This window comes from Ziziphus jujuba, chromosome 9, assembly GCF_031755915.1.
Source record: "Ziziphus jujuba cultivar Dongzao chromosome 9, ASM3175591v1".
In the NCBI taxonomy this organism is placed as follows: domain Eukaryota; kingdom Viridiplantae; phylum Streptophyta; class Magnoliopsida; order Rosales; family Rhamnaceae; genus Ziziphus; species Ziziphus jujuba.
In genome coordinates, this window is record NC_083387.1 from 324,826 (window position 1) to 341,267 (window position 16,442).

General features: G+C 34.6%; 1 pseudogene; it reads left to right on the forward strand.

The window, feature by feature from the left end:
* The first annotated feature begins 65 nt into the window (after positions 1 to 65).
* LOC125424019 (ATP synthase subunit alpha, chloroplastic-like) lies at positions 66 to 7,299 on the forward strand (annotated as a pseudogene).
* The last annotated feature ends 9,143 nt before the right edge of the window (positions 7,300 to 16,442 follow it).

The window sequence follows — 16,442 nt, forward strand, 5'->3', positions numbered from 1 at the left end:
GGTTAGTCTTTCTACTGCAGACATTACTTTTCTTTCAAACAAAAATAAAGAATTAAGAAATATTCATGGTAACTATTTGAGTAGATGAAATTAGTAACATTATTTATGAACGTATTGAGCAATATAATAGAGAAGTAAAGATTTTAAATACCGATACTGTACTCCAAGTAGGTGACGACATTGCTCATATTTATGGTCTTGATAAAGTAATGGCGAGGGAATTAGTAGAATTTGAAGAAGGTACGATAGGCATTGCTCTAAATTTGGAATCAAATAATGTCAGTGTTGTATTAATGGGTGACGGTTTGATGATACAAGAGGGAAGTTCTTTAAAAGCAACAGGAAAAATTGCTCAGATCCTAGTAAGTGAGGCTTTTTTGGGCTATGTTATAAATGCTCTGGCTAAACCTATTGATGGTCGAGGTGAAATTTCAGGTTTTGAATCCCGATAAATTGAATCTCCCGCCCCGGGTATTATTTCAAGATGTTCGATATATGAGCCTCTTCAAATAGGACTTATTGCTATTGATTCGATGATTCCTATAGGACATGGTCAGTGGGAATTAATTATTGGGGACAAGAAGACCGATAAAACAGCAATAGTCACAGATACAATTCTCAATCAACAAGGGCAAAATGTAACATGTGTTTATGTAGCTATTGGTCAAAAAGCATCTTCTGTGGCTCAGGTGGTGACTGCTTTACAAGAAAGGCCAATTCTCCGGCTAATTACAATACCTCTCTCCTTATACAGGAGCTGCTCTGGCTAAATATTTTATGTACCGCGAACAACACACTTCAATTATTTATGACGATCTCTCAAAACAAGCACAGGCTTATCACCAAATGTCTCTTTTATATGCAAACCACCGAGCTGAGAAGCTTATCTGGGAGATGTTTTTTATTTGCATTCATGCCTTTTGGAAAGAGCTGCTAAATCAAGTTCTCATTTAGGTGAAGGAAGAATGACTGCTTTACCAATAGTTGAGACTCAATTGGGAGATGTTTTGGCTTATATTCCTACTAATGTAATTTCCATTACAGATGGACAAATATTCTATCCATCGATCTATTCAATGCCGGAATCAGACCTTCTATTAATGTAGGTATTTTTATATCCAGAGTAAGGTCCGCAACTCAAATTAAAGCCATGAAACAAGTAGCTGGCAAACCAAAATTGGAATTGGTGCAAATCGCAGAATTAGAAGCCTTTGCACAATTCGCTTCTGATCTCGACAAAGCTACTCATAATCAATTGGCAAGAGGTCAACGATTACGTGAGTTGCTCAAATAATCTCAATCAACCCCTCTCGCGGTGCAAGAATAGATAATGACTATTTATACTAGAGCCAATGGTTATCTTGATTCCTTAGAAATTGGGCAGGTAAGGAAATTTCTCGTTAAGTTACGTACTTACTTAAAAACGAATAAAACTCAGTTCCAAGAAATCATAGCTTCTACCAAGACATTTACCGATGAATATTTTAAATTATTTTAAAATAAAATATAAAAAAATTATAAAATATAAAAGTTTTTGTTTTTTGAAATAATTATTTTCTATAATAATATAGAAATAATAATATATTACATTTCTATATTAAATATAATATTAATATTAAATATATAATAATTATATACACATATTAACATCTATTAAATATATGGAAAATATATGGAAATAATATATAAACTAGATTATACTTATATTACAAGTGCTAAGTGTATAAGAGCGCCTCTTATTCAAATTATTCAAAAGATCTTTCTTGACATTAGATCTAAAAATATATGGAAATAAATTGCGTCCAATAGGATTTGAACCTATACCAAAGGTTTAGAAGACATATGTCCTATCCATTAGACAATGGACGTTTTACATTCAAATTTTTTTAATATTTATTTTCTTTTCACATTTATTATTCAGACGAAACGAATATGTGAAAGAATTCCGAGAATTGCGTATTCAACTATGCACTACATTAATTATATTCATTTTGTTTATATTTCTATAAAGCATATTTATTAGAAAATTGATATTTTAATGCATATCAAAATATATAAATATATATTAGATATAAATATCTATTACATATATAGATTTATAGGTTTTGACTATAAAAAAGAAATATTGAAAAATATTGAGTAGAGATCAGAGAAAGTAAGCATAAGTAGGTAGCGGGAATCGCACCCGCATCGTTAGCCTGGAAGGCTAGGGGTTATAGTCGACATTAATTCATCATTGTTAACGTCTCTAATTCAAAATCGAATGTGAAACTTTGGTTTCATTCGGCTCCTTTATGGAAGATAAATATATTTCTAGATACCAATGAAATTAAAAAAATTCGGCCCATAACATCTATGTTAGTTTTTTTGGTCTGAATGCATTCAAAATGGTCCACTTTCTAGACGATCCTTATTACTATCTTTCTAATTAATTTTTTCTCTACTTCTATTTGAAAGAATCCTTAGGAAAAGGATTTTGTTTCTGTTGAGCTAAAACAATTTGTTGATGTCTCTAGTAAACCAAAGTTATTGTTTAATTAGCTATTTTGTTTCAATTTTCCCTATACAAAAAAGAAAAATTGAAGATTTAGTTACAATTAGAAATACACTTTCTATCTTTATCCATGGATCCTTTACTCATACTCATTCAATTGGAAATATTGATTGATCCAATTAAAAGAAAAATTATGTTTCGCAATTTCACAATCCAATTTTTTAATTTCTAATTGACTCTTGGATACAAGTCACGAGAATGTATATTCTTCCTCGAATATTTCATTGAAAGGTAAAGGATTTAATCCTTTTAAGAAATAAACGTTTTTGCTCGGAATGGAATATTAATCAAACTGAGAGACCCCTTAACTATTTAGGGGTTAATAGAATGAATCGCACTTACCACTAAACTATACTCGCTCCAATCCGATTATTGTATATAAATGGACTTTTTGTCGAACAAGAAACTTAGGCGTAATCAAAAGACAGGATCAGAAACAAAATGCATTGTGCATGAATCCATAGTTCCGTTTTTTATTATATACATATTTTTATTTATTTTTTATTTCAATAAAATACCAGTAAAAAAAAAGAAAAAAGAAAATAAAGAAGATAAGAAATCTGGCTTTGATTCTATATCAAAATAGGTCTTTTTATGACTTTTGTTGTTTCAATAATAAGCCTTTTTGTTTTGCTTTCAAATTAATTGTTTTCAAATTAAATAAATCATTTTATCTTATTGCGATTGAACAGAACAAAAGAGGCTCGGCTCAACTAGGTACTGACGTGTGGCCATTTTGCCACTTGATGGTGCATGTCACCGGCTAGCATGCACACCTTGGTATCAAATCCTTTCCTTTTATGAGTTTATATTTTTTGTATGTTTTTAATTGATTCAAGGTATATTTTGATAATGTTTTATGCCTAAGTTATGTATGCAAAAGTATAGGAAACATTATGCACAAAAGAGTAGGAATGTTATGCTTGAAATGCCTATGGTGCTGGATTCATAATTTCCAGCAACATAGTTCTACTATTTATCTTATATCTCAGGTTTCAAATGGATTTTTGGGCTGAAATTTTGAGGGATGTCTACAGACATATAGAGAAGACTATGGTTCAAATTTCAGGTCCAAAGGACATGGGAAAGTCCATTTTCTATTCCAAACAGATTGCTGTATCTGATGGGCCCAGTATGCAGAGTATGGGTCAGCTTTGGAGCTGTTCGGCCCATGATCCGGTTCCAGAACTTTCCTAGCTCTTGGAACAATATTTATTGATGACCAAGGATGCTTCAAACCAAGTTTCATAAGCAGATACAAAGGGGAACTAAGTAGGTGAAGCTAGTTTGGTTGTTTACCCAAACTAGTTAAACAATAGGAACTTAGTTCAAACCATGTGCCACTTTTTACTATATTTGGAATAGACATGTTGCAGCTGGTTTTTGACTCTTTTGTGTATGAAAAGTTAGGTTTTGACCATTTTACTTTTTAAATTTCAAATACTTTACTCATTTTGTAAGCTCACATGCTTGGCATGTGTGAACTAGTTGTAATTTCAAGCTTATATTGTAAAATGAATGAAATGGCTACACATCTAAGCCTTATTTTCAAAAGCCAACGTGTTCCTCTTCTTCTCATCTCTTCTTCAACACCTTAGAACACTCCAGGAACCCTAAAAACCAGAAAACACCATAACCAAAACCTAAAAACACAACTCACACACAATCATTCCCAAGAGCATCACCAAAAGCTTGCTTGTTGCTAACACTTCAAGCTAGCTTGCTCTTGGTCATAACCTTCTCACCCCAACAAAGTGGTATCAGAGCAAGGCATATTTTTGTGAGATTTGTGAGGTTTTTGGGCTGGTTCGTTCCTTGAGAGTGAAGAGATACTTGAAAGCACAAATATATTTTCATATTCCTTCATACTAGAAAGCAACATTCAGATGGCTTCTTCAAGTTTTTCAACTCCTTCTCCTCCTATCTTCAATGGGGAGAACTACAACATTTGGAGTATCAAGATGCAAGCCTACTTGAAAGCTTATGGTCTTTGGGAGGTCACCATAAATCCCCAAGAACTCGAGCCTTTGAGACAAGGGGCAACGGTCAACCAAATCAAGCACCATGAGGAGGAATTGGCTAAAGGTTACAAGGCTCTCACCGCCATTCATTCTTGTATTAGTGATACCATTTTCACAAGGATAATGGCATGTGAGAGTGCCAAAGAAGCTTGGGACAAACTTCAAGATGAGTTCCAAGGGAGTGCAAGGACAAGGCAAATGCAAATCCTTAACCTAAGGAGGGAGTTTGAGACCATCAAGATGAAAGACAAAGAAACGGTTAAGGAGTTCACCACAAGGCTTCTTAATGTGGTGAATCAAATTAGGGTGCTAGGTGAAAGATTAAGTGACCAAAGGATTGTAGAGAAGGTGTTGGTCTCCTTGCCCGAGAGGTTTGAAGCTAAGATATCTTCATTGGAGGAGTCAAGGAACCTAAATGAAATTTTCTTGACCGAGTTGGTGAATGCCTTGCAAGCTACGGAGCAAAGGAGGAGGATTAGACATGAAGAATCAATGGAGGCTGCATTTGTGTCTAAACAACATCAAAAGACACAAAATCAAAAGAAGAACAAGCTTAAGGTCATAAAGGAGAAAGGTGAAACTAGCAAACCCGAGAGGAAGTCCTATGAACCTTGTCACCATTGCAAGAAGAAAGGTCATCATCCAAGAAGGTGTTGGTGGAGGCCGGATGCATTTTGCCATAAATGCCAATAAAAGGGTCATGTGGAGAGAGTATGCAAGGCAACCAAGAAAGATAAGCAACAAGCAAATGTTGCTAAAGATAATGCAAGTGATAGTGAATCCGAAGAGTTGTTTGTTGCTACTTGTTTTAGTAGCATCAAGAATGATGAAGGATGGATCATTGATAGTGGAGCAACACACCATATGTCTCACAAGCATGAGTGGTTCACAAACTTGGATAGGAGCAGCCACAACAAAGTCAAAATTGGAAATGGAGCCTTGATGGAAGTGAAAGGCAAAGGAGATGTGGTGATACACACCACCAAAGGTATCAAAACTATCCATGATGTTCTCTATGTACCTTCTTTATGTGAGAACTTACTTAGTGTAGGTCAAATGCTTGAGAACAAATATGCATTACACTTCTCAAACATGACATGCACTATAGTTGATCCACATGGAAATGAATTAATGTGTGTTGGAATGAAGAACAAGAATTTTAGGTTGAATATGGATGAAAATGGTGCATCGGTTGCATTGAACACCAAAGTTGAGAACACCTCTCAACTTTGGCATAAAAGACTAGGCCATGCTAGCTTTAAGTCATTGGTAGGCACATATGAACTTGTTAGAGACATGCCATTGGTGGAGAAGCAAGAACATGTGTGTGAAGTGTGTCAAAAAGGAAAGCATACTAGGCTAGCATTTCAATCTTGTTCTTGGAGATCAAAGGAGAAGCTAGGACTTATACATTTGGATATTTGTGGTCCTATGAGTGTTCCATCCTTAAATGGCAGCAAGTATTTCATAACTTTCATTGATGATTACTCAAGAATGTGTTGGGTGTATTTCCTTGAAAGAAAATCACAAGCTTTGGAGAAGTTTGTAGAATTTATGAAGTTAGTGCAAAATCAATCCGGTTGCACTATAAAGGTGTTAAGGACCGACAATGGTGGGGAATACACAAGTGAGGCTTTCAAACAACTTTGTAAGGATCATGGTATAGTTCATCAATTCACTACACCATACACACCACAACAAAATGGTGTATGTGAAAGGAAGAACCATACCATCATGGAGATGGCTAGATGTTTGTTGTTTGAAAGTGGCTTTCCAAAGAAGTTTTGGGCCGAAGGAGTTAATACATCCATCTACATCCAAAATAGGCTTTACTCCAAGTCTTTGAGGAGTAAAACCCCATTTGAGCTTTGGTTTGGATATAAGCCTTCTCTTGATCATCTAAGGGTATTTGGAAGCATTTGTTACATCCTAGTACCACAAGAGAAGAGAGGAAAGCTTGATGAAAGGTCACAAGTTGGTGTTTTGGTTGGCTATAGTGATGTGACCGAGGGATATAGAGTGTATAACTTGGAAACCAAGAAACTTGTGATAAGTAGAGATGTGAAAGTTGATGAGGAAGCTAAATGGGTTTGTAGTAAGGAGGAGTTGGCTAGTATGGATGAAGACAATCGACTTGAAGCTCATGATAATGATGAGGAACAAGGAAATGATGAAGGTGCTGCCCATGATAATGAATATGATGAGAATGAGCTAGAAATCTCCATAGGGGCTGACTTGGAGATTGGTGATGGTGTGAGAGGCACAAGACCTCTTAATGAGATTTATGAAAGGTGTAATGTGGCATTGAGTGATCCAATCAATGTCCATGAGGCTATGGCAAGAAAAGAATGGAGACAAGCCATGCAAGATGAAATTGATATGATAAACAAGAATGACACTTGGAGCTTGGTAACAAAACCGAAGGGAAAGAATGCTATTGGGGTGAAGTGGATCTTTAGGACCAAGTACAATCCGAATGGGTCCATAAATAAGCACAAGGCAAGGCTTGTTGTCAAAGGATATGCACAACAAGCCGGTGTGGATTATGGAGAAACTTTTGCACCGGTTGCAAGGATGGAAACCATAAGACTTCTTCTTGCAATTTCGGCACAAAAGTCTTGGAAAGTATATCACCTTGATGTGAAGTCAGCCTTCTTGAATGGAATATTGAAGGAGGAGGTCTATGTTGTGCAACCCGAAGGTTTTGTGAATAAAGGAAGTGAAGAGAAGGTATACAAGCTACACAAGGCCTTGTATGGCCTTAAACAAGCTCCTAGGGCATGGTATGCCAAGATAGATGGTTTTTTGACAAAGCATGGATTTAGGAGGAGTCCTAATGAGCCTACATTGTATATTAGGACTCATGGTTGCATGGTGTTGGTTTCTCTTTATGTTGATGACCTCCTAGTGACCGGTGGTAATGAGAAAGAAGTGAGCAACTTCAAAGGTGAGCTAGAATTGAACTTTGAGATGTCTAGCCTTGGTGAGATGAAATACTTTCTTGGAATTGAAGTTGTCCAATCATTCAAGGGCATCTTCATATCTCAAGAAAGCTATGTGAAGGAGTTGCTCAAGAAGTTTGACATGGAGGATTGTAATAGCGTTGCCACACCTATGAATGAAGGCACCAAGTTGGTGAAGGATGATGATTCTCCAAAGGTAAATCCTTCCATCTATAGAAGTTTAATTGGTAGCCTTTTATATGTATGCTCTACTAGACCGGATATCATGTTTAGTGTGGCAGTTTTTTCAAGATTTATGCATAGTCCATCACAAAATCATCTTAGTTGTGCAAAAAGAATCCTAAGGTATTTGAAAGGTACTAGTGATTTTGGTATATGGTACGAGGATGGCATGAATGAAGCTTTGCTTTGTTATAGTGATAGTGATTGGGCTGGTTCTTTGGATGATAGCAAGAGCACATCGGGCTACATTTACACTCTTGGAAATGGTCCTTTCTCATGGAATTCCAAGAAGCAACAAACCGTTGCACAAAGCACCGCGGAAGCCGAGTATATTGCTTGCTCAAGTTGTGCTAATCAAGGTGTTTGGCTTAGGAAATTATTGGAGGACTTGAGCTTGAAGCAAGAGGAAGCCACGGTAATATTGTGTGTCAATACTTCAGCAATAGCAATTGCACAAAATCCAGTCCAACATGGGAGGACCAAGCACATACCGGTCAAGTATCATTCCTTAAGGGAATTTGAAGCAAGTGGTGAAGTGAAGTTGGAGTATGTGACTTCCGAGGAGAACTTGGCGGATATCTTCACCAAGCCATTGGGAAAGAAGAGATTTGAGATATTGAGAGGACTTCTCAACGTCTCATACAAAATTGCCAAGGAGGAGTGTTGAAGTGTGGCAATTTTGCCACTTGATGGTGCATGTCACCGGCTGGCATGCACACCTTGGTATCAAACCCTTTCCTTTTATGAGTTTATATTTTTTGTATGTTTTTAATTGATTCAAGTTATATTTTGATAATGTTTTATGCCTAAGTTATGTATGCAAAAGTATAGGAAAAATTATGCACAAAAGAGTAGGAATGTTATGCTTGAAATGCCTATGGTGGTGGATTCATAATTTCCAGCAACATAGTTTTACTATTTATCTTATATCGCAGGTTGAAAATGGAGTTTTGGGCTGAAATTTTTAGGGATGTCTACAGACATATATAGAAGACTATGGTTCAAATTTCAGGTCCAAAGGACATGGGAAAGTCCATTTGCTATTCCAAACAGGTTGCTGTATCTGATGGGCCCAGTATGCAGAGTATGGGTCAGCTTTGGAGCTGTTTGGCCCATGATCCGGTTCCAGAACTTTCCTAGCTCTTGGAACAATATTTATTGATGACCAAGGATGCTTCAAACCAAGTTTCATAAGCAGATACAAAGGGGAACTAAGTAGGTGAAGCTAGTTTGGTTGTTTACCCAAACTAGTTAAACAATAGGAACTTAGTTCAAACCATGTGCCACTTTTTACTATATTTGGAATAGACATGTTGCAGCTGGTTTTTGACTCTTTTGTGTATGAAAAGTTAGGTGTTGACCATTTTACTTTTTAAATTTCAAATACTTTACTCATTTTGTAAGCTCACATGCTTGGCATGTGTGAACTAGTTGTAATTTCAAGCTTATATTGTAAAATGAATGAAATGGCTACACATCTAAGCCTTATTTTCAAAAGCCAACGTGTTCCTCTTCTTCTTATCTCTTCTTCAACACCTTAGAACACTCTAGGAACCCTAAAAACCAGAAAACACCATAACCAAAACCTAAAAACACAACTCACACACAACCATTCCCAAGAGCATCACCAAAAGCTTGCTTGTTGCTAACACTTCAAGCTAGCTTGCTCTTGGTCATAACCTTCTCACCCCAACAAATAGAATGAATCGCACTTACCACTAAACTATACTCGCTCCAATCCGATTATTGTATATAAATGGACTTTTTGTCGAACAAGAAACTTAGGCGTAATCAAAAGACAGGATCAGAAACAAAATGCATTGTGCATGAATCCATAGTTCCGTTTTTTATTATATACATATTTTTATTTATTTTTTATTTCAATAAAATACCAGTAAAAAAAAAAGAAAAAAGAAAATAAAGAAGATAAGAAATCTGGCTTTGATTCTATATCAAAATAGGTCTTTTTATGACTTTTGTTGTTTCAATAATAAGCCTTTTTGTTTTGCTTTCAAATTAATTGTTTTCAAATTAAATAAATCATTTTATCTTATTGCGATTGAACAGAACAAAAGAGGCTCGGCTCGACTAGGTACTGACCAGGCCAAGCCGTGGAAAGAAAGGGCGCTTTCGGACGAACTCAAAGAGGGTTTTTTTTATTTATTAGTAATAATAAATATTTTTTCTCATTATTTCTATTTTTTCTTTTTTCTATTTCTTTTTTCTATTTATATATTATATTAAATATATAATATATCTATTAAACATATTGGATTTATTATATTTATTTCATTTATATTGGATTTATACACTGGACTATTGTAGATTGTGTAGATTGGATTGTTGATATCTCTTTCAAGTCTTTTCTTTATACACATATATTATGTCTTTATACATATATGTTATATGATTATAGAATTATATATAACATATATGCATACGTTTTATATACATTTTATATAATCTAATTATATAAATAAATACTTTTATTTTATCTAAATGGTCTAAATGGAATTTGATTCTATATCATTATTATTCCGTATCTATTATATAAGCTATTGTATATATATATTATATATAATAAAATAATAAAAAATAAAATAATGAAAAATATAAAAAACGCTAAAGAAAAGAAAAAAAAAAAAAGAAGGGCTTTTTTGAAGCCTTATTTTTGTGATGTAACATAGTAATTACCTTATTTCAATTGGGGAAGAGATGGCTGAGTGGACGAAAGCATCGGATTGCTAATCCGTTGTATGAGTTTTTCGTACCATGGGTTCGAATCCTTCTCTTTTCGTTTTCATCGATATCTTGTTCTTTTCTTTCAAATTTCTCACGAGTTCAAGGTCGAATAGATAAAATCCTACTAAGCTAAGAACATTTTAAAATCAAGGAAGAAAAACCTTATTTCCTTTTTTTCTTTTTTTTTTTTGTTTTCTTAATGTCCAGGATTATGCCTTAAGTCATTAGATAGGAATCCGAAGATAAAGAGCGAAACAAAGAATATTACTACCGTGTAAAGAAATAGTTTGAGAGTAAGCATTACACAATCTCCAAAATTCCTTTTTAGGAAAAAAGAGCATAGATTTGTTATTTTATTTTAGACCGCATACCCTACTCTTTTTATCTTGTATTTTGACACCAAGAAATAAAGTTTTTTTTAAATATAGAAAATGAAATTTTCAAAAAATGCATTTGTAATATTTATAATATAAGTGGACAAGTGGAGTTTTTCACTACCAAAAATTTTCTTTCATACCCACAATTTGACCTTGTGAGTACTCCAATAAGGCCTTTCAATGGAAAAGAGGTCATAATAAGGAAAAAGGTTGATCCAAATTTCTCATGGCTGTACAAAAAATTTAATATTCGAATCAAGAGTTCATACTCTAAAACCTATCTAATCTTACCAAGCTTTATGTTAGAATTTTTTTTTTGTTCTTTCGAATCAATCATGAATTTGGCTAGGACATTATAAAAGATCTCATCGAAAACTTACAACAGTCTGCCAAACAAAAGCTAAGAGAAAAAATGGCACAAGTATTACTAGCATAACATCTATGATTGGATTCAAAAAGGCATAGGCCTCTGATAATTTGGCGATGAAAAAACCGTTTGAATAAAAGGCAGAATTAAGACAGATCCAGATCAAACTAAATATATTAAGAATAACAAATATTTTGTTATTTTTGTTATTGAAGATAATTGTATTATTTTGATTGAGTTATTGATAGAAGGGGAAATGAATAAAACTAAATAAGATAGACCCTAAAAACCTTCTTTGATTTGAACTCCCCCAATAAAAAACCCTTCAATTCTTAAATCAAAAGAGAATAGAATAAATCATACTTTCATACAATATCTTAGTTGAATTATATGTAATGATCAATAAATTCAATTTAATTCTGTATCGACACATATTAAAATTCTAGCAACAGTCTTTATATTTTATAGATATTTATACTTGAGTTGATGAAAAATCAATACCAATATTAGTGTTTATTAGGGTAAAATAGAAATGGGGTGTGGCTAAGTGGTAAGGCAATAGGTTTTGGTCCTGCTATTCGGAGGTTCGAATCCTTCCATCCCAGTGCATGCCCAACCCATTATAGCATTATAATATATATAATGCTATATATCAGAAAAAAGATTGCCTTTTAAAATAAAACACCTTTCTGTTTAAGAGTATAATATTGGATTGGAAAAATTTTATTAGTATTCTTAATAATTCTTATTTGAATCATATCTTTTTCACAAATTGAATTGTCTTCAAATAACACGCAGATATAATTGGAACCATTTGTGATCCCTAAATGTTAAATATTTAACATAAAATATATATAATTCCTTTCAATAACAATTTTTTAGTCTATATGTATAGGGGTCCCATATTATTGTTATTTTGATTCCAATTTTAGAAATTAGTATGAAAAAACAACAACCCTACCTTACACCAATCTTTATCCACTAGTTCACTTAAAAATAAATTGGATTTTTTAGCTATCTAGTTTTTTAATCATTGATGGTTTAATACAAATATGGATTTCTCTTGGGATGCTAAAATGCGGTCCTTACTTTAAAATGTTATTCAAATAATGATCTTGAGTTTGAAAATTTTTCAATTACTTAAATCTTTTTGATGATTTCTTATGAGTTTGTAGTACTCGAAGAAATGTAAAATTTGTAAATTTATCTTATCACTCTCAAGTTACTTGAAGGTGCAGATTCAAAAAGAAATTTTTATTTTATTTGTGGTATTCATATTTGATTTATATTTTATTATATTAAATAAATAAAAAATTAAATAAAATATATGTTAAAATAAATATATGTATTGAGGATTAAATTGAATTTGTTCTGAGACTTCGTTAGAACCTATGATACGAACCTTGGACGACCTGCTCCTAAATCCGTATTATATTAGCCAGGATCTTAATTTAGTTCAAGTTCTAATGGAACTGACCTCAACCCCTAACCAACCTGTGGTTACAAACCTTGGTATAATGTAGACGGCACAATAGGGGATGGAAAACCTATTGATAAGTCAAGCTAAAACAACCAATTCTCTAATGGTGTTTTAGGTGTTCTCAAAGAATAAAGAGATAATTAATCTCACAAGTATTTTCTTAATCAAATCAAAGTTGTATTCTTATTGAAAAATAAGCCTTTAAATAGGCTACAAAGCCACGAAATAAAACCCTAGAACATAAAGAAAACCGGCCACCACACGTAAAGAAACCTATTTGACCGAAACTATACTTCCTTTCCTAATCTAAGTTTGATTAATTAATTCCTTTATATTAAATTAGGAATTAATTAATTTACAATGGAAAGAATAAAATAAAAACCTTCCTAAAGTTATTTGTCCAGAAAATAAATAAATAAAAGCCAAAAAGTAATGGTAGTTTCCTAAAACAAAAAGTAAAAACAAATTAGGAAACTAAAAATGCTAGCCTTTTGATCAAGTTGACTTTGATCAATCTTTGACCTCTTTGAGCTTCAAATCAGATTCTAGATGCTTTTTAGGATGCCAAATAAGCTAAATATGAAGTCCCACACGTTGCCCATGCTTGGAAAAATAAGAAAAGGCTAATACAGTAAAATACAGTAAAGCTAGCAAGCAATACAGCAAATTCGGCCAAATTGTTGATACTGTCCGTAAAAGCCCTTTTTGATTGCGTTTGAGGCTGCTTTAACTTGATGCCATGACCTCTTAGGCATATGTATTGAACCCATAAATCATTGGAACCATTTCATGCTTCCCGGACTTCAAAAATGTACCAAAACTGCCACCCGGGCCCGTTTTGGCTTCTATTACTTGTATGAGTAAAACAGGCCTTGGTTCTTTAGATATGGCCAACCCCTCTTGAATATGACTTATTCCTTGTATAAATACAGCAAGATTGTCCTTGAACGTCTTGGCTAGGGCTCTAGTGATCGGTCCCACCTTCATCCGTAATGAATCGGCACCTCAGCGGGTTGTTGGTTGTACGGGTTCGGGCGGATTCGCATCATTCCCCTCCTCTTGAAAAGGATTTGTCCTCAAATCGAAGTCATCACCCGTAGCAAAAGGAGTTAAATCAGCAATATTAAATGTAGCACTAACACTATACTCACCTATTAAATTAAGTTTGTAGGTATTCTCGTGAATCCGCTCTAAAACTTGAAAAAGTCCATCCATAGGCGGCATGAGCTTTGACTTTCTTTGTTTAGGAAACCGTTCCTTTCGTAAGTGCAACCAAATCAATTGTCCTGGGTCAAAGACTATTACAACAAAACCTAGAAATACATGCTCATTATGGTAAAAATGACACTTTTTAAAGTTAGCAAACAATATTTCCCAAATTTTCAAATTGCCACTAAGTAAAGCTCTCAACAATGCAGATAAAGTTCTATGCAATAAAGACATATTTAAATAAGTATCTTTAAAATTCATGGTCAGCAATGATTTCTTATTCATAATTACTTTATTAACATCACCAAAGCTAAGATAAAAATTTATATTTTTCCTTTCTTGTCTTCCTTTTCCTTTCTCACTCAATGCCATCTCACCTTCCTCACTCTCGACTTTTGCACCAAATTTTTCACTCTTGGTTTTATTAAAATTTTTTCCACACAACCTGAATATTAGAAGACTTACCTTGGATAGCAAGCTCACCTTTTCCCTCTTGATTGGATGGTAGTCCACTTGGAATTTCATTTGGGAAGACATCTCCAAGTTCCTTCAAAAGAGAAATCATTGAACTTGGCAATTCAAGTTCTTCAAAGTTAGTTTGATCATTAAAATAATTTTCTTTATAAATCATGAGCAACAAAGGTTTCTTACACTCAATAACCTTATTAATATCCCCTAAACTCAAATAAAAGTTGCTACTTGACCTTTCTTTTCTTTCTTTTTCTTTTTCCCCCTTGGATTGGCTCAAACCTTCGGATTTCCCTTCCTTCTCCAAGCTCTCGGGTTTGCCACTCTCTTTCCCCTCTCTTTTGATTTTTCCTTGATCTTTCCACTCAATATGAGTCTTAGAAACGTTACCTTGATCACCAACCTCATTCTTACCTTCTTGAAAGGATGGTGAAGCCGTTGGTGCCATATTTCCTTTTTCCTTAAGCTTTTTGGCTTCTCTCCTTTGTTGCATTTGTAATTGGTCTTTGTAAACCTCTTTAGGAGATAATGGTTCCAACTTGACCATCTTCCCTTTAAATCTAAAAACAATACTATTTTCTCGACCAAAATGAGTAGCATCTTTATCAAATTGCCATGGCCTACCTAATAGTATATGTCTGGCAATCATGGGTACAATATCACATAAGACTACATCCTCATATCTACCTATACTAAATTTCACTTTGGCTTGTTTGTTTACTTTCATCTCAGCACTATCATTAAGCCATTGTAATCTATATGGTTCAGGATGTTTTATTGTTTTTAAGCCTAATTTATCAACTACAAGGTTACTTATTATATTAGTACAACTTCTACTATCAATAATCATACTACAAATCTTACCTTGAATTTCACATCGGGTGTGGAAGATGTTCTCTCTTTGAATTTCATCCTCATCTTTGTATGCAGCAAGTACTCTCCTAGAAAGCAAGTTTAATTCAGCATTGGATGCTTGCAAGGCTTCGGGTTCATCCTCCAAGTCCTCCTCCTCTTGCTTGGCTTCATCCTCACTTTCTTCACTTTCCAATTCTAGCTCGTCATTGCCCTTTAACACCATGATTCTTCTATTCAAGCATTGGCTAGCAATGTGTCCTCCTCCCTGGCACTTAAAACACACAACATTATGAGTTCTAGAAGGTTTAGGATCTAATTTTACCTCATTCTTTGGTGCTTGGACAGATTCGGTTCTAGTCTCCTTCCTAGGCCAATTTGAACTTTCTTCTTTGACTTTCGGCTTTAGCTTGCTTTCATAGATGGGATTGTTCCTCCAGCCACTTGAATTGGACCTTCCACTATTGGAAACACCTCCAAACCATGATCTTACACCCCTCCTCTTGAATTGATGCTCTACTTTAATAGCCATATGCAACATCTCCTCCAATTCCACATATTGTTGCAATTCTAGTTGATTGGCTATTTCACGATTCAAACCACCAAGAAACCTTGCCATGGTTGCTTCCCTATCTTCATTCAAGTTCAGTCTCATCATAAGCATCTCCATCTCCTTGTAATAATCCTCCACGGATCCATGTCCTTGAGATAAAGATTGAAGTCTTTGATGCAGCAACCTATGATAGTGTGATGGTACGAATCGCTTCCGCATGGCTCCTTTCATTTGTCGCCATGTAGTAATCAAGTCATCACCAACTCTCCTTCGGGTGTTTTGCTCATTGGTCCACCATTGGAGTGCATAATGGCCAAACTCCATTGCTGCCAATTTCACCTTCTTAGCCTCCGAATAATTATGGTGGTCAAATATCATCTCCATCTTTTCTTTCCACTCCAAATATGCTTCGGGGTCTTTTTTCCCATGAATGGTGGGATGTTGATCTTGATATTGCTAAGATTGTCATCTGTTTCTTCCCTCCTATATCTTCCATGGCCAGCTCTATCTTGGACAGCGAAAGTTTCGTCCATACCTTCCTCAAAGTCTCCACCAAATGGCTCCTCATCAAATTCCTCTCTCGGTCTCTCTTGACCTCCTCATCCTTGGCCTCGTCCTCCATGGAATTCTTGCC